This window comes from Heptranchias perlo, chromosome 5 (genome assembly GCF_035084215.1).
Source record: "Heptranchias perlo isolate sHepPer1 chromosome 5, sHepPer1.hap1, whole genome shotgun sequence".
Lineage (NCBI taxonomy): Eukaryota > Metazoa > Chordata > Chondrichthyes > Hexanchiformes > Hexanchidae > Heptranchias > Heptranchias perlo.
In genome coordinates, this window is record NC_090329.1 from 114,773,579 (window position 1) to 114,796,785 (window position 23,207).

Sequence of the window (23,207 nt, forward strand, 5' to 3'; positions counted from 1 at the left end):
ACAGCTTCCACCAGTACTTCCCTCAGCAACTTAGGATGCATCCCATCCACAGCGGGTAACCTTTCTACTTCGAGCGCTGACAACCGTTTAAGTACCTCCTCTTTATCTATTTTTATCCTATCTAATTTCTCTACTACCTCCTCTTTTACTATGATATTGGCAGCAACCTCTTCTTTAGTGAAGACAGATGCAAAGTACAGCGATACCTGTGAATTAGGGACACCTAAGGGACTTGCATCAGGTGTCCTTTATTTGCAGGTGTCCCTATTTTCAAAATGGTCATTGTATGTACAGTAAACTGGACGAGCAAAATATCCTGGGATTGGCTGTATTTCCTGCAGTGTTCCTTCTTTTTTTCCGTCTCACCTGAAGCCGTGCCTAATTCTGGAGCCCTGCCAGCGGAATGTGATTTCAGTTCATTTTCTGTTCGCTGGGCTTCCCAGTTCATCGCTAGCCCAGGGTCCTGTTCCATTAAGTGGGGGGGGGGGGGGAATGTTGTGATCCTGGGATCTGCTATGTTGGCAGCCTGCACATGGCGAGGTGGCTGCTGTAGGGCCAGAGTGCCTGGGAAATCCCAGCCAAATTGGGGGGGGTGGGATTAACGTCCTGCAGACCCCTGTCTGGGACCACCCCCCTCCTAAGGTTGCCAACTCTGATTGGAGGCATTTGTGGAGGTGGGATCATGTGACATTCTAACCACACGATGCCTGATCACGTGACATTTGATCATATGATTTTTACAACGTTATTGCATTTACCTTATAAAGGTTGGGTCCCTTGTAGTTGAGTATTTTTGCTCGTGGTTTCGTGCCAGCAGTTGTTGTGTGACAAGTTCCAAGAATTAGGATCTCATGAGCAGGCGAAAAGGGGGAAAGCGAGGGCCGGGAAGGACGGGGGGAAAGCGAGGGCCGGGAAGGACGGGGGGGGGGGGGGGGGGAAGGAAGCGAGGGCCGGGAAGGACGGGGGGGGGGGGGGGGGGGGGGGAAAGCGAGGGCCGGGAAGGACGGGGGGGGGGGGGGGGGGGGAAGCGAGGGCCGGGAAGGACGGGGGGGGGGGGGGGGGGAAGCGAGGGCCGGGAAGGACGGGGGGGGGGGGAAAGCGAGGGCCGGGAAGGACGGGGGGGGGGGGGAAGCGAGGGCCGGGAAGGGGGGAAGCGAGGGCCGGGAAGGGGGGAAGCGAGGGCCGGGAAGGACGGGGGGGGGGGGGGAAAGCGAGGGCCGGGAAGGACGGGGGGGGGGGGGGAAAGCGAGGGCCGGGAAGGACGGGGGGGGGGGGGGGGGGAAGCGAGGGCCGGGAAGGACGGGGGGGGGGGGGGGGGGGAAGCGAGGGCCGGGAAGGACGGGGGGGGGGGGGGGGGGAACCGAGGGCCGGGAAGGACGGGGGGGGGGAAAGCGAGGGCCGGGAAGGGGGGAAGCGAGGGCCGGGAAGGACGGGGGGGGGGGGGGAAGCGAGGGCCGGGAAGGACGGGGGTGGGGGGGAAAGCGAGGGCCGGGAAGGGGAGGGGGAAAGCGAGGGCCGGGAAGGACGGGGGGGGGGGGGAAAGCGAGGGCCGGGAAGGACGGGGGGGGGGGGGGGGAAAAGCGAGGGCCGGGAAGGACGGGGGGGGGGGGGAAAGCGAGGGCCGGGAAGGACGGGGGGGGGGGGGGGAAAGCGAGGGCCGGGAAGGACGGGGGTGGGGGGGGGGAAAGCGAGGGCCGGGAAGGACGGGGGGGGGGGGGGGGAAGCGAGGGCCGGGAAGGACGGGGGGGGGGGGGGGGAAAGCGAGGGCCGGGAAGGACGGGGGGGGGGGGGGGGGGAAAGCGAGGGCCGGGAAGGACGGGGGGGGGGGGGGGGGGAAAGCGAGGGCCGGGAAGGACGGGGGGGGGGGGGGGGGAAGCGAGGGCCGGGAAGGACGGGGGGGGGGAAAGCGAGGGCCGGGAAGGACGGGGGGGGGGGGGGGGGGGGAAAGCGAGGGCCGGGAAGGACGGGGGGGGGGGGGAAAGCGAGGGCCGGGAAGGACGGGAGAGGGGGGGAAAAGCGAGGGCCGGGAAGGACGGGGGGGGGGGGGGAAGAGCGAGGGCCGGGAAGGACGGGGGGGGGGGGGGAAGAGCGAGGGCCGGGAAGGACGGGGGGGGGGGGGGGAAAGCGAGGGCCGGGACGGACGGTGGGGGGGGGGGGGGGGGAAGCGAGGGCCGGGAAGGACGGGGGGGGGGTGGGGGGGAAAGCGAGGGCCGGGACGGACGGTGGGGGGGGGAAAGCGAGGGCCGGGAAGGACAGGGGGGGGGGGGGGGGGGGAAGCGAGGGCCGGGAAGGACAGGGGGGGGGGGGGAAAGCGAGGGCCGGGAAGGACGGGGGGGGGGGGGGAAAGCGAGGGCCGGGAAGGACGGGGGAGGGGGGGAAAAGCGAGGGCCGGGAAGGACGGGGGGGGGGGGGGGGGAAGAGCGAGGGCCGGGAAGGACGGGGGGGGGGGGAAGAGCGAGGGCCGGGAAGGACGGGGGGGGGGGGAAAGCGAGGGCCGGGACGGACGGTGGGGGGGGGGGGGGGGAAGCGAGGGCCGGGAAGGACGGGGGGGGGGTGGGGGGGAAAGCGAGGGCCGGGACGGACGGTGGGGGGGGGGGGGGGGGGAAAGCGAGGTCCGGGAAGGACGGGGGGGGGGGGGGGGGGGAAAGCGAGGGCCGGGAAGGACGGGGGGGGGGGGGGGGGGGAAAGCGAGGGCCGGGAAGGACGGGGGGGGGGGGGAAAGCGAGGGCCGGGAAGGACAGGGGGGGGGGGAAAGCGAGGGCCGGGAAGGACGGGGGGGGGGGGGGGAAGCGACGGCCGGGAAGGACGGGGGGGGGGGGGGGAAGCGAGGGCCGGGAAGGACGGGGGGGGGGGGGGGAGCGAGGGCCGGGAAGGACGGGGGGGGGGGGAAGCGAGGGCCGGGAAGGACGGGGGGGGGGGGGGGGAAAGCGAGGGCCGGGAAGGACGGGGGGGGGAAAGCGAGGGCCGGGAAGGACGGGGGGGGGGGGGGGGAAAGCGAGGGCCGGGAAGGACGGGGGGGGGGGGAAAGCGAGGGCCGGGAAGGACGGGGGGGGGGGGGTGGGGGGGGGAGGAAAGCGAGGGCCGGGAAGAAAAGGACTGCAGTCTGTCTGAACCCTAATGGTTGGAGACATCAAAAAACTATCATACCTTACTTTTGCAAAAGTCTGCTCAATTTGGGAGAGAAACCTTGTTGGAATCATTTGTTCTGGCTTACCATGTAACACTTGTCTATAGTTTTGTTTCCTGTTGGAATAATCAAATCATTTTGAACCAATTATTTTGTGACGGGCGGAAGCTCATAAATCGAACTATTGGAAACTGATAAACCTCTTTCGGAAATTTGCAATAAAAAACTTCTGTAAATGGCAAATGAACAAAAGCACCCATCTCCTTCCTAAATCAGCCTGATTCTAACCAGCAGTTTAAAGCCATAAATCACAGCAATTGAGAAAGACTGATCAGTATACTTTAAATCATTGTGCAACGTGTGGGTGATTCAGTTAACTTTTCCTTTAACACCAACAATCTGTAACTAAAGGAAATAATTAGTCAGATGTAATCATAGCTATTTTAAATTCTAATACTCTTAGTTGTGAAATTAGCTCCAACTGAAATGGAGATCACAGGAAATACTTTTGCCTTAAGTGCCAGGAAAATTAGCCCACTTCGTTCAAAGTGCTAAGTACTTCCATGCTGCGATGATAAATCACCCCTGAAGATCCATGTTGTCAGTTATTACTGATTTTTATTGAACAATTTCCTGTCTTCCCCCTCCCTTCCCAGGTCTTTAGTATTTTTCCAAATTCCACTTAATTTTTTACCATTTTTGCACTGAATAATTAAGAACATAAGAACATAAGAAATAGGAGCAGGAGTAGGCCAATCAGCCCTTCGAGCCTGCTCCGCCATTCAATAAGATCATGGCTGATCTGATCCTAACCTCAATCTAAATTCATGTCCAATTTCCTGCCCGCTCCCCGTAACCCCTAATTCCCTTTACTTCTAGGAAACTGTCTTTCTGTTTTAAATTTATTTAATGATGTAGCTTCCACAGCTTCCTGGGGCAGCAAATTCCACAGACCGACTACCCTCTGAGTGAAGAAGTTTCTCCTCATCTCAGTTTTGAAAGAGCAGCCCCTTATTCTAAGATTATGCCCCCTAGTTCTAGTTTCACCCATCCTTGGGAACATCCTTACCGCATCCACCCGATCAAGCCCCTTCACAATCTTATATGTTTCAATAAGATCGCCTCTCATTCTTCTGAACTCCAATGAGTAGAGTCCCAATCTACTCAACCTCTCCTCATATGTCCACCCCCGAGTGAACCTTCTTTGTACTGCCTCAAGAGCAAGTATGTCTTTTCTTAAGTATGGACACCAAAACTGTATGCAGTATTCCAGGTGCGGTCTCACCAATACCTTATATAACTGCAGCAATACCTCCCTGTTTTTATATTCTATCCCCCTAGCAATAAAAGCCAACATTCCATTGGCCTTCTTGATCACCTGCTGCACCTGCATACTAACTTTTTGATTTTCTTGCACTAGGACCCCCAGATCCCTTTGTACTGCAGTACTTTCCAGTTTCTTGCCATTAAGATAATAACTTGCTCTCTGATTTTTCCTGCCAAAGTGCATAACCTCACATTTTCCAATATTGTATTGCATCTGCCAAATCTCTGCCCACTCACCTAGCCTGTCTATACCCTCTTGTAGGTTTTTTAAGTCCTCCTCACTCTCTACTTTCCCTCCCATCTTTGTATCATCTGCAAACTTTGATATGTTACACTCGGTCCCCTCCTCCAAATCGTTAATATGGATTGTAAAGAGTTGGGGACCCAGCACCGACCCCTGCGGAACACCATTGGCTACTGGTTACCAGTCCGAGAATGAACCATTGATCCCAACTCTCTGCTTCCTGTTAGATAACCAATCCTCCACCGATGCCAGAATATTACCCCCATTCCAGTGATTCTTTATCTTGAGCAATAATCTTTTATGTGGCACCTTGTCGAATGCCTTCTGGAAGTCTAAATACACTACGTCCACTGGTTCCCCTTTATCCACCCTGTACATTATGTCCTCAAAGAACTCAAGCAAATTTGTCAGACATGACTTCCCCTTCGTAAAGCCATGCTGACTTTGTCCTATTAAATTATGTTTATCCAAATGTTCCGCTACTGTCTCCTTAATAATAGACTCCAAAATTTTACCCACCACAGATGTTAGGCTAACTGGTCTATAATTTCCAGCCTTCTGCCTACTACCCTTTTTAAATAAGGATGTTACATTAGCAATTCTCTGGTTAAAGCCCATTTCTCCCCTCCCCCCATTGATTTTACCTTGATTTGAACTGCTTATGACTCTCTCTTCCTGCCCTGTACTCAGATTTGAGTTTAAGGGGTCCTAGTGTGTTACTGTTGCCTTCTATGTGCCCCACACATGCAGAGAATGCATGGAGAATGAACACCAGTGACAGGCACACAAGCTCTCCGAATGTGCAAGATTTCATTTTCTTCCTCCAATTTCTATCATATTTTGGGTTTTGAAAAGTCCAAAACCTGAAAATTTTTGATGAATTATTTAGAAAAAAAAAATCCAAAAATGTGTCCCTTTAATTATTCTCATCGTTAATTCATTATCTTGCTATGCATTTCCATAGACACCAGTCCAGTTTCTGGCACCATCTTGTGAGGAATCATTTAACTGAGGACCAGTACTGACACTTCCCCTTTGAAATCTGTTTACTGTTTAATAATAAACAGCTTTTTATAGAGCCCCAGGCCACTATAGTTGGTTCTTCTATGAAATGATTCAATTTGGGTGATGAAGAGCCTTCAATCAACATCCTATTAGCCAGGGTTGTATTGTGTGCATTCCTTCCAATTGTTCCTTGCCTGATGCTTCACACGCTCTTAGGAATGAATGATCGGGCATCTTCCCCTGCGGAAAATTCTGGAACTTTCTATTAAAATAGTACATTCTGAATTCTTTGCACAGTTGATAGATTAAAAAAAAATCCTTGATTGAATTTATGTGAGAATAGTCACTACAATACCTGGAATCAGACACTGTAGGGTTATAAAGGCACTTTGTCAATAGGCTGGAAATGGACATAGACTTAAGATGCCAGAGGCACAATTAATATAAAATTAAATTTTGAGTTTGAATAATAAGGTAGTGCAGTAATAGTGTGTGCTTGAATTCACAAAGACAACCTAATTACTAAAATTCATCATTCTTTTTCTGATTTATCACTAGTCTGTTAAGAAATAAGATTATTCCCCTACATTTGGTCTCAAAGATCCATTCAACAGAAAAAATACTGCTTGGTGGCTATAAAAAAAATAATCACCTCATAAATTCTAGCGTTTAGTCTGAAGCATTTGAGTTTAATGACCATTGGCTGTGAAATCTACGCAGAACATAAACCAAATGTTTGAGCTTTTTCCGGATAACACAACCTCAATCCATCCTTCACACATCTTTGTATCTTACACACACGTCAGGATTTTAAATGATTTTCACCTGACTGGCACAGGAACGAAACATCAATGGCAAGTAGCCTAACCCAACATGGACAATATGATTCAATAAGAATTAATCTGATTATCAGGGTGACTAACATTAACCAGACCTTCAGACTAAAGGGCTTTTGCTTTGCTTCACAGGGTAATTGTATTACAGGAAATTCAATTTATCACAATTTAATGTTCTGGTCCTTAAAACCTGGCTAAATATGTCAGATCCTGCAAAGTAATCACATGTATTAACAACCAGAGCTAGTCATTGTGGAATCAGAATATGTTGCTAGTATCATTGGTTCTATATGTTGATATGCATAATGTGAAAAGATTGATCAGGTTAGCCTTTTAAGTGTCATTGCCATTAATTTTCTGGCAATTACAAAATGTCAACCATAAGGAATATATTAAACCAATAAAGGTTAGTATTGTAAATGAATTGTAAATGTTTAGTGTGCATTCATTTTAGAAAACACTCAATATATATTTGAGGTTACAATTAAATGCATTTCAATTTCATTTATATATTAACTTACTTACAGGGAACACTCTTAAATTTTGTTGATCAAACTGACTCTTAATGCAAATTACATTCCTGTGATTCAGCTCCTTGTGTGAGTAATTCAAATCAAATCCCCCTCCCCCCACTTCACAATACCGCTGTTCAATCAGATTGCAAGTAGGAGGGCACCTGATCGCAACAAGCAATTGGATCACTGCACCAAGAAAAAAAATCACAAGCTGGCATCCTAGACGATTCATCAAGAATCAATTTGACCTTAAAATTAGAGCTCGGCTGTTCAGGCGTGATATCAGGAAGCATTTCTTCACACAAAGGGTAGTGGAAATCTGGAACTCTCTCCCCCAAAAAGCTGTTGAGGCTGGGGATCAATTGAAAATCTCAAAACTGAGACTGATTGATTTTTGTCAGGCACGGGTGTTAAGGATTACGGAACTAAAGCGGGTTAATGGAGTTAAGATACAGATCAGCCATGATCTGATTGAATGGCGGAACAGGCTCGAGGGGCTGAATGGCCTACGCCTGATCCTATGTAAATGTTGGTCAGGATTGCTGACTGACCCTCTCTGCTTACACAACACCACCAACTTGCATTTATATAGTGCCTTTAACGTAGTAAAATGTCCCAAGGCGCTTCACAGGAGCGTTATCAGAAAAAAATTGACACCAAGCCACATAAGGAGATTTTAGGACAACAAAGAGGTCGGTTTTAAGGAGTGTCTTAAATCAGGTGAGAGAGGAGGAGAGGTTTAGGGAGGGAATTCCAGCGCTTAGGGCCTGGGCAGCTGAAGGCACGGCTGTCAATGGCGGGGCGATTAAAATCGGGGATGAGCAAGGTTCGGCAGAGCACAGAGTGCTCGGTGGGTTGTAGGAGGTTACAGAAATAGGGAGGGGCGAGGCTGTGGAGGGACTTGAAAACAAGGATGAGAATTTTAAAATCGAAGCATTGACACTGCTACTGCCACTCCTAGGGATAAGAAATATACACATTTGAAGACAGTACGCATGCTTGCCTAAGCCAGTGGTCGTGCCTGGTCTGGATGCCCACTGCAAGCTGCAGAGTAGTGTGCTGTTCTCAGCAGTGTGTACTGCTTCCCTTACAGACTCCAACCAATTAACTTTTAAAACGCAGCTCAGGACAATGTTGATTTTTTGTAGAAACAGATGGTCCTAACCATTGTAATGATGTATTCGAGCCCTAGGGCACCATTCTAATCCTCGGGAATCATTAATGAAAACATTATGCCCCATATTTTCCCCCTTTCAGGCACGTTCGCTGACTGAGGCGATTATTTCAGTGTCTGTGATGCCCATTAGTGAAAACGACTTGTTAGTACGAGATTTCTTATGCCAGTTGTATGTGCCAAGACTCCCCTTAGTCCCACTGGCACTAACTTCCAGGGCACACCTTTCGTTACGTTGGCTTCATACTCGTCAAGGAACTAAAATAGTTACGGAATAAGTTGAAATCACAAAAAAAAATTGTAAATTTAGCTGCTGTCAGCCGAAAACTAAGAGTCTTCAGTATAGCTGGCCAAAATGTAACCAAAACAACGCTCCCAACAGCCATTGAAAACTCGATACCTCCTCGTCAGAGCCAAACACTACCGTTAGACCTGACCCACCCCGACACACCTAACCCTCTGTCCCACCTGTCCATCACTGTCAGGCCTCACCTTTGCTGCCATATCTAACCCCTTGACCCTCAACCCCAGGACCACAAGTTCCTAAAATCAACTTTATCGTGAAGCGTTACATAAAATTACATAGAACGTACAGCACGGAAACAGGCCATTCGGCCCAACAGGTCCATGCCGGTGTTTATGCTCCACACGAGCCTCCTCCCTCCATACTTCATCTAACCCTATCAGCAAATCCATCTATTCCTTTCTCCCTCATGTGCTTATCTAGTTTTCTCTTAAATGCATCTATGCTAGTCACCTCAACTACTCCTTGTGGTAGTGAGTTCCACATTCTAATCACTGTCTGGGTAAAGAAGTTTCTATTTTATATTTATGGCCTCTAGTTCTGGTCTCCCCTACAATGGAAACATCTTCTCCACGTCTACCCTATCAAACCCTTTCATAATCTTAAAGACTTCGATCAGGTCACCCCTCAGTCTTCTCTTTTCTGGATAAAAGAGCTCCACCCTGTTCAATATTTCCCGATAGGTAAAACCTCTCAGTTCTGGCAACATCCTAGTTTAACATAACTTCCCTGCTTTTCAATTCGATCCCTCTAGAAATGAACCCCAGTGCTTGGTTTGCTTTTTTTTAAAAATGGCCTTATTAACCCGCATCCCTACTTTTAGAGATTTGTGTATCTGTACCCCTAGATCCTGTTGCTCCTCTACCCCACTTAGATTCTTATTATCCAAGTAGTATGTGGCGTCCTTATTCTTCCTACCAAAAGTGTGTTTCAATACTTAACTGAGTGGAATCTTTAGGAAAATCTCACTAGACTGCAGCTCAGAACACCACACACACAACCTGTCTCCGCCACGTACCCAACCTGGCATCATTTATCCGCTCTGACCCAGATACCACACCTGAATGCCACTAAATATGAAGTGCGTCAGTTACAGTGGGATATATAATTGCTGTAGAAGCACAATGATGCGCCATGAACATCAGAAATTTCTCAAGTACTGCAGTGAGCACATTGTAATAAAATGTCACAATGCCATGAGCTTAAAAATACATTCAATATGCAATACAAATGAAGAATATGGGAACAGGAGAAGGCCATTCAGCCTCTCGAGCCTGCTCTGCCATTTAATTAGATCATGGCTGATCTGTACCTCAACTCCATATCCCTTGATACCCTAACCCAACAAAAATCTATCTATCTATCTCAATCTTGAAAGTTTCAATTGACCCAGCATCAACAGTCTGTTCGGGGAGAGAATTCCAAATTTCCACTACCCACTGTGTGAAAAAGTGCTTCCTGATTTCCCTCCTAAACATCCTTCCGGATGTTTCTAGGTTTCTACCTCTCTCGCTTTGTTTTTTTAATTGGCATCTCCACATCATCTGTTTTTTTAGTTCTGGCCGTTTGTATATTCGGTGGCCCTGTAGGTAACACCTATCTGTCTGAACACTTTGGTTGCCTTGGCAACGGGCAGTTGAAAAAACTATCTGTAATCACCAGGCATTGTTCTGTGATTTATAAATGCGAAAGGTTCGAGGATTTCATTTCCACATTCACCTGAGGAAGGAGGAAGCCTCCGAAAGCTTGTGGATTTTAAAATAAAATTGTTGGACTATAACTTGGTGTTGTAAAATTGTTTACAATTCCCTCCTAAATGATCTAGCTCTAATTTTAAGATCTTGTCCCCTTGTTCTTGATTCCCCTATTGATATTGCACTAATTAATCTCATGTAAATTGCTCTACCATCCTGAGCTGTTGCTTTGACCAATCATCTTGTGGGAACCAGTTTATTCATTTCATTCATAAGTGTAAGAAATGGACAACATAATTTGCCATGTATTTGTATGTTGACCAAATGAAGACTGGCCAATATACACGTCTAGGGCAGAGTCCGATCAGCTCTAGAGAGAGAGCTTAAAATATTACAATGACAAGCAAGAATGTCCAACAATTACAGAGAAAACCACCTGGTGCGAGGTGTAAAATGGGATCCCATTGTTAGTGTGGTGTTTTAAACACAAAGTGCCAACAAATGGTTGGTTGCAGACTCGCACTGCAGTTCTCCACAATGACCTCAGTTGTGCTGCTGTGACAGCCAACAAGTGGATACCAAGGACTTCCACACTGCGAGAGAAACTTAGAGAAGGTTCCAGAATCTATCCAAACCGTTTCATGCTCTGTCTTTCCGTGAGCGGAAAGATTACGACATAGGTAGAGAGAGGGATGAGGTCCTGCAGGCAGATTTTAAGGAGTTAGGAAAGAGATTAAGAAGCAGGACCTCAAATGGTAGTAATCTTCGGATTACTCCCGGTGCCACGCGCTAGTGAGTATAGAAATAGGAGAATAGAGCAGATGAATGCGTGGCTGGACAGATGGTGCAGGAGGGAGGGCTTTAGATTCCTGGAGCATTGGGACCAGTTCTGGGGAAGGTGGGACCTGTACAGGCCGGATGGGTTGCACCTCATCGGAGTTGGGACCAATGTCCTCGCGGGGAGGTTCGCTGGTGCTGTGGGGGGGGTGGGGGAGGTTTAAACTAATTTTGCAGGGAGATGGGCACCAGGATGTAGCATTGGAAAGGAGAAACAAGGGGAACAAAGGATCGGGGGAGAAAGATAGGACTGGAGCAAGTAATAGTACAGTATTAGGTGGGATCAGACTAAGAGAGAGTACAAGAAAGTCTAAGACTGGTTTACAATGCATGTGTGTAAACGCATGAAGCGTGGTAAACAAGGTTGGTGAGCTGCAGGCGCAAATAGCCACGTGGGAATATGATGTTGGCGATAACGGAGACCTGGCCCAAAAAAGGGCAGGTTTGGGTACAAAATATTCCTGGATACAAGGTGCTCAGGAAAGATAGGAGTGGGGGGGAGGGGAAGTGGCAGTATTGATTTAAGAAGAATACTGTAGTGCTGGAGAGAGAGGGTGTCCTGGAGGGGTCAAGGACAGAATCTACTTGCTTAGAGTTAAGAAACAATAGAGGTGCCATTACACTACTGGGTGTATTCTATAGGCCACCAACTAGTGGGAAGGATATAGAGGAGCAAATTTGCAGGGAAATTACAGAGAGGTGCAAAAGCTATAGAGTAGTGATAATATAGATTGGGATAATAATAATAATATAAGGGGCAAAGAGGGGGAGGAATTTTTGAAGTGTGTTCAGGATAACTTTCTTGACCAGTACATTTCCGGCCCAACGAGGAAGGAGGCATTGCTGGACTTGGTTCTAGGGAATGAGGTGGGCCAAGTGGAGCAGGTGTCAGTGGGAGAGCATTTAGGGAGCAGCGATCATAGTATCATAAGGTTAAGAATAGCTATGGCAGAGGACATGGTCCACTCTAAAGTAAAAATACTCAATTGGAGGAAGACTAATTTCAGTGGTATGAGAACAGATCTGGCCCAGGTAAATTGGAACCAAAGATTGTCAGGTAAAACTGTAATTGAACAGTGGACGGCCTTTAAAGAGGAGATGGTTCGGGTACAGTTTAGGTACATTCCCACAAGGCAGAAAGGTAGGGCAACTAAAGCCAGAGCTCCCTGGATGACAAAAGAGATAGTGAGTAAGATGAAGTGGAAAAAAGGGGCATATGACAGATGTCAGGTTGATAACACAAGTGAGAACCAGGCAGAATATAGAAAATTCAGAGGGGAAGTGAAAAAGGAAATAAGAGAGGCAAAGAGAGAGTATGAGAATAGACTGGTGGCTAACATAAAAGGGAATCCAAAATTCCTCTGCAGGCATATAAACAGTAAACGGGTAGTAAGAGGAGGGTTGAAGCCGATTAGAGACCATAAAAGGAGATCTACTCATGGAGGCAGAGGGCATGGCTGAGGTACTAAATGATTACTTTGCATCTGTCTTTACCAAGGAAGAAGATGCTGCCAGAGTCTCAGTAAAGGAAGATATAGTTGAGATACTGGATGGGCCAAAAATTGATAAAGAGGTACTAGAAAGGCCAGCTGTACTTAAAGTAGATAAGTCACCTGGTCAGGATGGGATGCATCCTAGGTTGCCAAGGGAAGTAAGGGTGGAAATTGCGGAGGTACTGGCCATAATCTTCCAAACATCCGTAGATACGGGGGTGGTGCCAGAGGACTGGAAAATTGCAAATGTTACACCCTTGTTCAAAAAAGGGTGTAAGGATAAACCCAGCAACTATAGGCCAGTCAGTTTAACCTCATTGGTGGGGAACCTAGTGTCCTAGGCCCAACCATCTTCAGCTGCTTCATCAATTACCTTCCCTCCATCATAAGGTCAGAAATGGGGATGTTCACTGATGATTGCACAGTGTTCAGTTCCATTCGCGACCCCTCAGATAATGAAGCAGTCCGAGCCCGCATGTAGCAAGACCTGGACAACATCCAGGCTTGGGCTCATAAGTGGCAAGTAACATTCGCGCCAGACAATGACCATATCCAACAAGAGAGGGTCTAACCACCTCCCCTTGACATTCAACGGCATTACCATCACTGAATCCCCCACCATCAACATCCTGGGGTTTCACCATTGACCAGAAACGTAACTTTTTTTAATATTCGTTCATGGGATGTGGGCGTCGCTGGCGAGGCCAGCATTTATTGCCCATCCCTAATTGCCCTCGAGAAGGTGGTGGTGAGCCGCCTTCTTGAAACAGCCATATAAATACCGTGGCTTCAAGAGCAGGTCAGAGGCTGGGTATTCTGTGCGAGTGACTCACCTCCTGACTCCCGAAAGCCTTTCCACCGTCTACAAGGCACAAGTCAGGAGTGTGATCGAATACTCTCCACTTGCCTGGGTGAGTGCTGCTCCAACAACACTCAAGAAGCTCGACACCATCCAGGACAAAGCAGCCCGCTTGATTGGCACCCCATCCACCACCTTAATCATTCACTCCCTTCACCACCGGCGCACAGTGGCTGCAGTGTGTACCATCCACAGGATGCACTGCAGCAACTCGCCAAGGCTTCTTCGACAGCACCTCCCAAACCCGCGACCTCTACCACCAAGAAGGACAAGAGCAGCAGGTACATAGGAACAACACCACCTGCACGTTCCCCTCCAAGTCACACACCATCCCGACTTGGAAATATATTGCCGTTCCTTCATCGTCGCTGGGTCAAAATCCTGGAACTCCCTTCCTAACAGCACTGTGGGAGAACCTTCACCACACGGACTGCAGCGGTTCAAGGCGGCGGCTCACCACCACCTTCTCAAGGGCAATTAGGGATGGGCAATAAATGCCGGCTTCACCAGCGACGCCCATAACCCATGAACGAATAAAAAAAACTTTTAGAAACGATAATCCGGGACAGAATTAACGAGAAAGCGGTTAAAAATGCATGCGGGATCCTGGGCTTTATAAATAGAGGCATAGAGTACAAAAGTATGGAAGTCATGACAAACCTTTATAAAACACTGGTTCGACCACAACAGGAGTATTGTGTCCAGTTTTGGGCACCACACTTTAGGAATAATGTGAAGGCCTTAGTGAGGGTGCAGAAGAGATTTACTAGAATGATTCCAGGGATGAAGGACTTTAGTTACGTGGATAGACTGGAGAAGCTGGTGTTGTTCTCCTTGGAACAGAGAAGGTTGCGAGGAGATTTGATAAAGGTATTCAAAATCATGAAGGGTCTAGACAGAGTAGATAGAGAGAAACTGTTCCCATTGGAGGAAGGGTCAAGAACCAGAGGGCATAGATTTAAGGTGATCGGCAAAAGAACGAAAGGTGACATGAAGGAAAACTTTTTTTACACAGCGAGTGGTTAGGATCTTGAATGCACTGCCCGAGGGGATGGTGGAGGCAGATTCAATCACTGCCTTCAGAAGGGAACTGGATAATTACTTGAAAGTAAAAAATTTGCAGGGCTACCGGGATAGGGCGGGGGAGTAGGATTGGATTGCTCATGCATAGAGCCGGCGGGGGCTCAAAGGGCCAAATGGCCTCCTTCCGTACTGTAACCGTTCTATGATTCTGTGAGTGATAACTAAACAAATGTTCAATTTAATTCAGACAAAATTTACAGGTTGGCTATTTTTTCTGTACTTTATATGGTTCCTGCTTCAAACTCAAGTATCTTGGAATAATAGTGATTTTTTATTAGCATTTTAACTGTATACACAATACTGTTATTACTAAGGTGCGATTGTCAGTGAGGCAGAACTTTCACTACCTCTCTGTTTCTATTCATTTCACCCGTCTAGGGTATTTGCATTTATACACCTTCCCGTGTTCAAACAAAGTGCTTTATGATAAATTACTTTTGAACTGCAGTTACCGGCCTGGATGTTTGGACCCAATATTTAGCAGCAGCTGTTTGTTACTATCCCATTCCCCGCACTCTTCTTGAATTCCCACTGCTCCTATGTTTTTCATTAAAATCCTGTTCTTTCTGAAGTCCCACTCCCTGGCTACAATCCAGCTCCCTCATCTTCCCCAGCCTGCAGCTCCAGTCCTTGTCAGAAGAGTGGAAAGAAAATTGTTGAAGAGGCAAGAGGGAGAAAGAATTAAGAGAAGAAAGTGAATGAGAGAGAGAGAGAGAGAGAGAGAGAGATGAAAGTGAAGGGGGGGGGGGGGTGAAGAGAAGAGAGACACAGATAGATGTGGAGGAGAGGAGAGCAAAACAGTGGAGGAAAGAGAAACAGAAGTGAGTCTGAGAAAGGGAGTACAAATGCAAGGAATCTTACAACACCAGGTTATAGTCCAACAGTTTTATTTGAAAATCACAAGCTTTCGGAGGCTTTCTCTTTCGTCAGGTGATGTGTGGGATTCCCTGAAGGTTACCGCATTTATAGTCATAGAACAATGCCTGGTGATTACAGATAATCTTTCCAACTGCCCGTTATCAAGGCCATCAAATTAATTGAATAGTGTTCGGACAAAGAAACCTTAGATACCCCAGACAACTGAATATACAAACGGCCAGAACCAAAGAAAGAGAGGGAGAGAGAGAGCGAAAAACATCCGAAAGGAAGAGAAAGAGAGAGAATGACCAGTTGTATTAAAAACAGATAACTTTTTTTTCCCCTGGTGGGGTTACGTGCTATATAAACAAATGCAGCAGCCTGTTCTGCACCAGCGATGAGATCGATGACAATTTAATGGGTTTTATTTGGTAGCATTGGTTGAGGGAGGAATGTTGGCTAGGGCAACTCCCTCCTTTGAATAGTGCTATGGGCTCCTTAACATCTACCTGAACTGTCAGAACAGTTGGACTTGTTTAATGTCCTTTAAGTCAAAGGACAGCACCCATGACGATCAGTACTACACTGGAATGTCTGCCTGGATTATGAGCTCAAACTCTAGTATGAGGTTTGAACTTACAACCTTCTGATCCAAACGGTGAGTGCTATCATCCATGACCAACTACACTCTATGTTTGTAAAGGCTATTCTAGATAGCATCAATTCAGTTGTGTTGAATAAAAGAAAGAACTTGCATTTACTTGTGTTGTTCACGTCCCCAGAGTGTCCCAAAGTGCTTCACTTTTGAAGTTACTATTAAGTGAGCAAACATGGCAGCTAAATTGTGCCTAGCAAGGTCCCACAAACTGCAATGAGATAAGTGATCAGTAATCTGTTTTTGATGGTGTTGGTTGAGCGATTAATGTTGGCCAGAACAGGACAACTTTTCTTTGAATGGGATCTTCTACATCCACCTGAGGGGGCAGATGAGACCTTGGTTTAATGACTCATTTGAAAGGCGTCACCTCCCAACAGTGCAGCACCCCCTCAGTACTGCACTGGAGTATCACATCATGATGTGATCAAGAGATCTTAAAAGGAGGGCAGGGGTTAGCAGGGATAAAACTGGATTAAAATAATATATTCAAGAAATGTTTTTTCAACAGATTTTTTTTTAGTTGCTAGATAAGATCGAAATGCTGCACACTAGCTCAGGGTCACCAGTGTGTATATAATGGGATTGAGATGTGCTCCAATTAAAATCTCAGTTCCGGTTGTCTGCACACGTGAGGAACACCCACAAGTTGTTAAAATAATCGGTTTTAAAAAGGTAATGGAGCAACCTCTGAAGGATGGTGTACATGAGGAGAATCAAGTGACAAACACCACGCGAGAACCGAACACGTTAACAGCTGCTACCATTTACAAAGCAGTATCTACTGGTGGGAGGTCATGTTAAAATGTTCATATTAAGAGCTGAATACTACCAAGATTAATTCATAATAGGACAGTCCCGGAGGTATCGGGATTTCAGGATTTTTTTGTGAGATTAAGCAATGTCGCCCAAACGCTGGGCCTATTTTGATAGAACAATAAGGGTGACACAAGGTGAACAAACCAGAATCAGCATAAGTGCCCCTTTTTGGGCACCACTAAAGAAACATACAGTCCAATCAAACTAAAAGCTCAACACAAGCCCACCCTGGACCTGTAAATCACCATATTCGCAGGCCCAGGAGCAGAGCCACCAGCCCAAACCCTGGGACGTCCTTCTCAAACTCGTCTCCTAAAAAAAAGTAATCTTCCTCACTGTTTCCATATCTCAGTAAAGAGAATACAGGGGAGGGGGGAGTAGACCTGGAGGCTACATACTCGAGCAGAGTTCACTCCACACTGGACTTTCATATAAAAGAACAGTCGGTGAAATTGGAATAATTTCAGAGTGTAGGACGGCTCCCTAAAAGGAGAGACCGGTTAGTATAGGTTGGAACTCGCCACACATGCGGACATGGCTTCAGTCTGCATCAAACGCACTACAGGCACCAGGTGGGGAGGAGGGAGAGCTTCCAGCCATCTCAACGATTTAGTGTGTGTATGTACACATATATATATATATATATATACACACACACATACACTATAGGTCGTGGGTTCAAGTCCCACTCCTATAAAACAAAAACTCAACCAAACCGACCCCCTGACTGGCCAGTAGCAGGTTGTCCACCAGTAATGGAAATTAACCCACTCCCTGAAACTGACCCCTTTGGTTCAGTCACTTTGATCAAGGAACCTGACTGTTTTCCCCCCAAAGCCCAACGAGTAACCTTTGGTTATTTTACGGGTTTGGTATACAGTCCGTGCTCATGAGGTAAGCATTTCTTTACATTTAAATTCAATTTCACCCGTCAATGAAGTAACGAAATAAACTTTTGGATCACGGTGATTCCGCCCTTCTCTCTTACCTGCTCTTGGATTGTTTTGTTGTTCGGGGGGGGGAAGGACTGGATCTTTAGCTCCTTTCCCCCCTCTCCCTCTCGCTGGGTTTATCCAAGTGTAGCTGTGAGTTGAGACAGCTCCTGTCCTGATCTTTGCGCCTCCCCCCCTTGCTCGCTAAGCCTCTCCCTCTAGTTACAGTGCAGTTGAGATCACCACCGGATCCTTGCAGTCACGGAAAGCCTGCGGCACTCACACAGTCTTTTCACTGAAAGGTTCTCCAAAATCTAACAGCGCGGCTTTAAATCGTTAGCCGGTCGTTCAGGGTGTTCCCCCAAATAACTGGGCAGGGGCAGAAGCTCAAGCAGTCAGAAGGAAGGCGTTCGGGAGGGAAAAGTTAAGACGGATTGGACAAGTTCACCTGTGATTAAAAGTATCTATTGTGAACTCTCAAGTTGGGGAGAGGAGTGAGAGGGAAGGCGAACGGAAGCATTGCCTCTGAGTCAGAAGGTCGTGGGTTCGTTCAAGCCCCACTCCTCTAAAGTGCTTTGGGACATCCTGAGGATGTTCTATAAACGTAAGTTCTTTCTATTTTTAAAGCACTTTTACCATTGGAGCACTGCAGCAGATGACAGACACAGGATCTCCCTCTCTTAGGCTCCCTCTGCAGGCAGATACCTGCCCATCTAGGAAACTAGCAAAATGCTGACTAGTAGGCTCAAAAAAAGCTGCCATAGCCTGAAAAAATAGCCCCGAATAGAGGTCTTATGACACGTGAGGGCAAGAGTGAGACAAAGTACAGTGGGGCCCAACATTCAATTTCTAAAAAAATCAAAGTACATAAAAACACAGTTTTCAATGGAAAAATATTTAGAAATTGCTGAAGGGAAGTCTGAAGGTATTTCCACTCTCTCCCACCACAAAAACTTTAACTTTATTTGGTGCATTTTCCAGCATATTATAATTCTGTATTTGAAACAAAGATAATGGGGGTCATTTTAACTTTGGGGCAATGGTATAAAATGGGAGATATCAAATTATCCACCCATTATACACACCACGCCCAATTATCCTTTCTATTGAAGTAAATGGATTCCCCTTAATCAGCCGGTGTATAATTGTTTCCAATTTGATAGTGCCCATTTTACTATCGCAAAAAGTTAAAATTACCCTCAATCTTTCCTGGAAGTATATTTTAAATAGAAAAATAAAACTAGCTATGGGGACTTGAATATGTTTACAGGGTCTAGTTGTTTTCACTGGGAATCTAATCCAGAAACATCATGTTAATTTGTGAACTGAAAGCTTTTCCAACACACATCCACGATAATCCCAATTGGCAGTGCATTCCCTATTCACAAGACTAAACTACCTCTCTATAGCATCTGTCCCTGTCCCAGACCTCCTTGCGGCCAAGGCTTTGACAGGGATTGATTGGATGCTTTCCCAATATAAATAAAAATATCATTTTTATTTTTAAATAGCTTTAGGACGGTTTAAGAGCAAATCAACATAATTGAAACAAGCCCTTAGAACTGAGTTTTGATGAAAGGTTAATATTTGGGTGTGACCTATCTATTAAATAGTCATTCTGCTGTGTATTTCAAACATTTTGTATTTTTAAAACTTTAAACACACAGCTAGAAATTACCATCGGCAATAATGATGGCTGGATGCTTAACATATCTGTACAGCATTCCTCTGTCCACTGCTATAATGGAACTTACTTGTTTAGAATAAATGAAGCATTCACTCTATTATTGCCAAGTCATTTCTAACATATTACTCTTTTGATCCTATCATAAAGGATTATTTTCTTCTATTTGTGGTATGTGGTGATTTTTATTCCCAATCATTAAAAATAAATAAAGTGCACAAAAAATGTGGATTGTGGGAATGGGAATGAGGCTGAGTTTTGTACTCTCAGATGGACCTGAGTGACTGCCTTCAGTCTGGGGTTTGCCATCTATTGTAATCTTATCGACTAGTAATGTCGTTTCACATCTCCCCATGCATGTCGCTGTAATATGTATGGCCTGGACTCATTCCTTGGTTAGTGCATGGTAACCACAGGAATTCAGCTAGATATGTATAAAGAAACTTAAAAGGAGTTTTCAATGTTACACATCATAACCTTGGCACGAATAACTCACCTACAAATTGGCTCACATCACACATCAGAGTAGTACATGGTCATAAAATCCAAAATATGGGCATCTCAGTGTCAATTTAAGTAAAATTCATCACCATTCTAAGCCCACAAGCCCAGATAAAAATAGATAAATGGCAAACACAGAAAGATTTGATATAAAAACTGAAAATTTTGTCTTTGCCTGAGTAACAGACAGCACAATTCAAAAGTCATTGGTTGTGAAGGGCTTTGCGATGTTTTATGGATGTGATCAGGAGTTATATAACTAACTTCTTTCTTCAGCATCTGTTTTTTTTTTAAAAAAAGATATTACAACACAGAAGGAAGACATTTGGAGCCGTTGCCCCTGTGCTGATGTCAACTCTACAACTGGTGCTGTTTGTTCATCTCATTCCCCTGCCCTTTCCCAGTATCCTTTTATATTCTTCCTTTTCAAATACCTATCCAATTGAATTTTAACGGATGCTGCCTCAATAACCACTTGTGACAAAGCATTCCCTGTCCTAATGACCCTCTGTGAGAGGGAAAAAAACCCAATATTTCGGATGTTGACCTTTCAGCAGAAATCATCTCCAAATCCTTCTGAATTTGCAAACACTGAATCTCTTAATTGATAAGGACCTTTAAATTCAGTTTACATTGGTGATTCAAAATTCTGGGTTTTTTCTAGTTGTCATTTTTGGCATCAAAAACTGGGAGAAAATTGGGGGGTGGGGGGTGGAATTATACTGCAAAACAACAGGCTAAATTTGGAGAAAATTAATAAGTCAGTTTTTATTTTGAACATCATTACGCCTCAAGAAAGCAAGCAAGATGCTAACGTGGCACACTCAAGCTTAATGGCACGACTTTATGGGCCTTAATGGCAGCTTCCATGATCACAAAATACTGGGCCAGATTTTACTGTCAAAATAACGGTGAGGCTAACGGTGCTCACTATTATTTGTGTGCAAATCAGGCAGTAAAATGCAAAAATCTGGTAGTTGCTGCTCGAGTTAACGCTGATCCTCCGTAAGCTGCACGAAAACGGCATCTCGACCTCTGGCCCCGTGTTCAAATGTATTGAACGGCGTGAAGTTCCTGCACTCATATCACAGATACGGTCTAAACTCGTCACAAAAAGTTAGGGCTTGTCCATTCCAGGCTAAGTATCCTTTTAACGGCGTGATAAGTAAAATATAGTTATAGTATTTGTGAATACATCGTGCGCTGCAAAACATTAACTGTTGAAATGTAGATTTAAAGTAGCACATCACCACTTTAGTGTCGTGAAGCAGAAATATTTTTAAAGTCTGACTAAAATATAAAATAGTTGATGCTAAAATTGAATTTTGCAGTAGTTGCTGTGAACTGTATATTGCGATCACTGTATGCAATGCAACAATTTTGTTAATAAGATGGCTATAGTTATCCTGAAAACTCTTTTACATAGAATTTAAAGAATTTACAGCACAGAAACAGGCCATTTGGCCCGACTGGTCTATGCCGGTGTTTATGCTCCACACGAGCCTCCTCCCACCCTACTTCATCTCAACCTATCTGCATATCCTTCTATTCCTTTCTCCCTCATGTACTTATCTAGCTTCCCCTTAAAGGCATCTATGTTATTCACCTCAACTACTCTTTGTGGTAGCAAGCTCCACATTCTAACCACTGTCTGGGTAAAGAAGTTTCTCCTGAATTCTTTATTGGATTTATTAGCGGCTATCTTATATTTATAACACCTAGTATTGGATTCCTTCACAAGTGGAAACATCTTCTCTACGTCTACGCTTTCAAACCCCATCATAATTTTAAACACCCCTTTTAGGTCACCCCTCAACCTTCTCTTTTCTAGAGGAGAGCCCCAGCCTGTTTTTTTAAATTCGTTCATGGGATGTGGGCGTCACTGGCAAGGCCAGCATTTATTGCCCATCCCTAATTGCCCTTGAGAAGGTGGTGGTGAGCCGCCTTGAACCGCTGCAGTCCGTGTGGTGAAGGTTCTCCCACAGTGCTGTTAGGAAGGGAGTTCCAAGATTTTGACCCAGCGACGATGAAGGAACGGCGATATATTTCCAAGTCAGGATGGTGTGTGACTTGGAGGGGAACATGTAGGTGGTATTGTTCCCATGTGCCTGCTGCCCTTGTCCTTCTAGGTGGTAGAGGTTGCGGATTTGGGAGGTGCTGCTGAAGAAGCCTTGGGGAATTGCTGCATTGCTTCCTGTAGATGGCACACACTGCAGCCACAGTGCACCGGTGGTGAAGGGAGTGAATGTTTAGGGTGGTGGATGGGGTGCCAATCAAGCAGGCTGCTTTGTCCTGGATGGTGTCGATCTTCTTGAGTGTTGTTGGAGCTGCACTCATCCAGGCAAGTGGAGAGTATTCCATCACACTCCTGACTTGTGCCTTGGAGATGGTGGAAAGGCTTTGGGGAGTCAGGAGGTGAGTCACTCGCCGCAGAATACCCAGCCTCTGACTTGCTCTTATAGCCACAGTATTTATGTGGCTGGTCCAGTTAAGTTTCTGGTCAATGGTGATCCCCAGGATGTTGATGGTGGGGGATTCGGCGATGGTAATGCTGTTGAATGTCAAGGGGAGATGGTTAGACTCTTTCTTGTTGAAGATGGTCATTGTCTGGCATGAATGTTATTTGCCACTTATTGGCCCAAGGCTGGATGTTGTCCAGGTCTTGTTGCACGCGGGCACGGATTGCTTCATCACGGACTGTTCAGTCTTTCCTGATAGTGCAAAAAAGATTTACAAATTACCAGAACAGAGAGGTTATAACTTTCTCCAGTGCCTCGATATCCTTTTTGCACATTTTGCCTCATCCTTCCACAATATAAAAGCTCTTCAACTGTCATCCACCTTTTCATTTTCACTCCTTTTTTGCTCCATCTCTATTATAAACAGTGGGCCAGAATTTGCCGTCAAAGTAACGGTAAGGCTAATGGCGCTCGCGGTTATCTCTGTGTAAATGGTACAGCAACTTCAGGTGAGGAGCAGATGCGCAGTTAAATGCCGATATCCAAACATTGCTGTCTGAAATGCATTTCACTGTCTGCCTCACCTATTACATGATGTGGAGATGCCGGTGATGGACTGGGGTTGACAATTGTAAACAATTTTACAACACCAAGTTATAGTCCAACAATTTTATTTTAAAATTCACAAGCTTTCGGAGGCTTCCTCCTTCCTCAGGTGAATGTCAAGAAATCCTCGAACCTCTCGCATTTATAAATCACAGAACAATACCTGGTGATTACAGATAGTCTTTTCAACTGCCCG

General features: G+C 46.2%; 1 protein-coding gene across 2 annotated transcripts in view; it reads right to left on the bottom strand.

Moving 5' to 3' along the window:
- Positions 1-18,314, bottom strand: part of LOC137321502 (probable G-protein coupled receptor 139) — a 40,212-nt gene extending 21,898 nt beyond the window's left edge. For both annotated transcript variants that reach the window (XM_067983897.1, XM_067983895.1), the window contains exon 1: positions 17,818-18,314. The gene's annotated coding sequence lies outside the window, so the exon portion shown is untranslated. The remainder of the gene's footprint in view (positions 1-17,817) is intronic.
- Between the last annotated feature and the right edge of the window lie 4,893 nt (positions 18,315-23,207).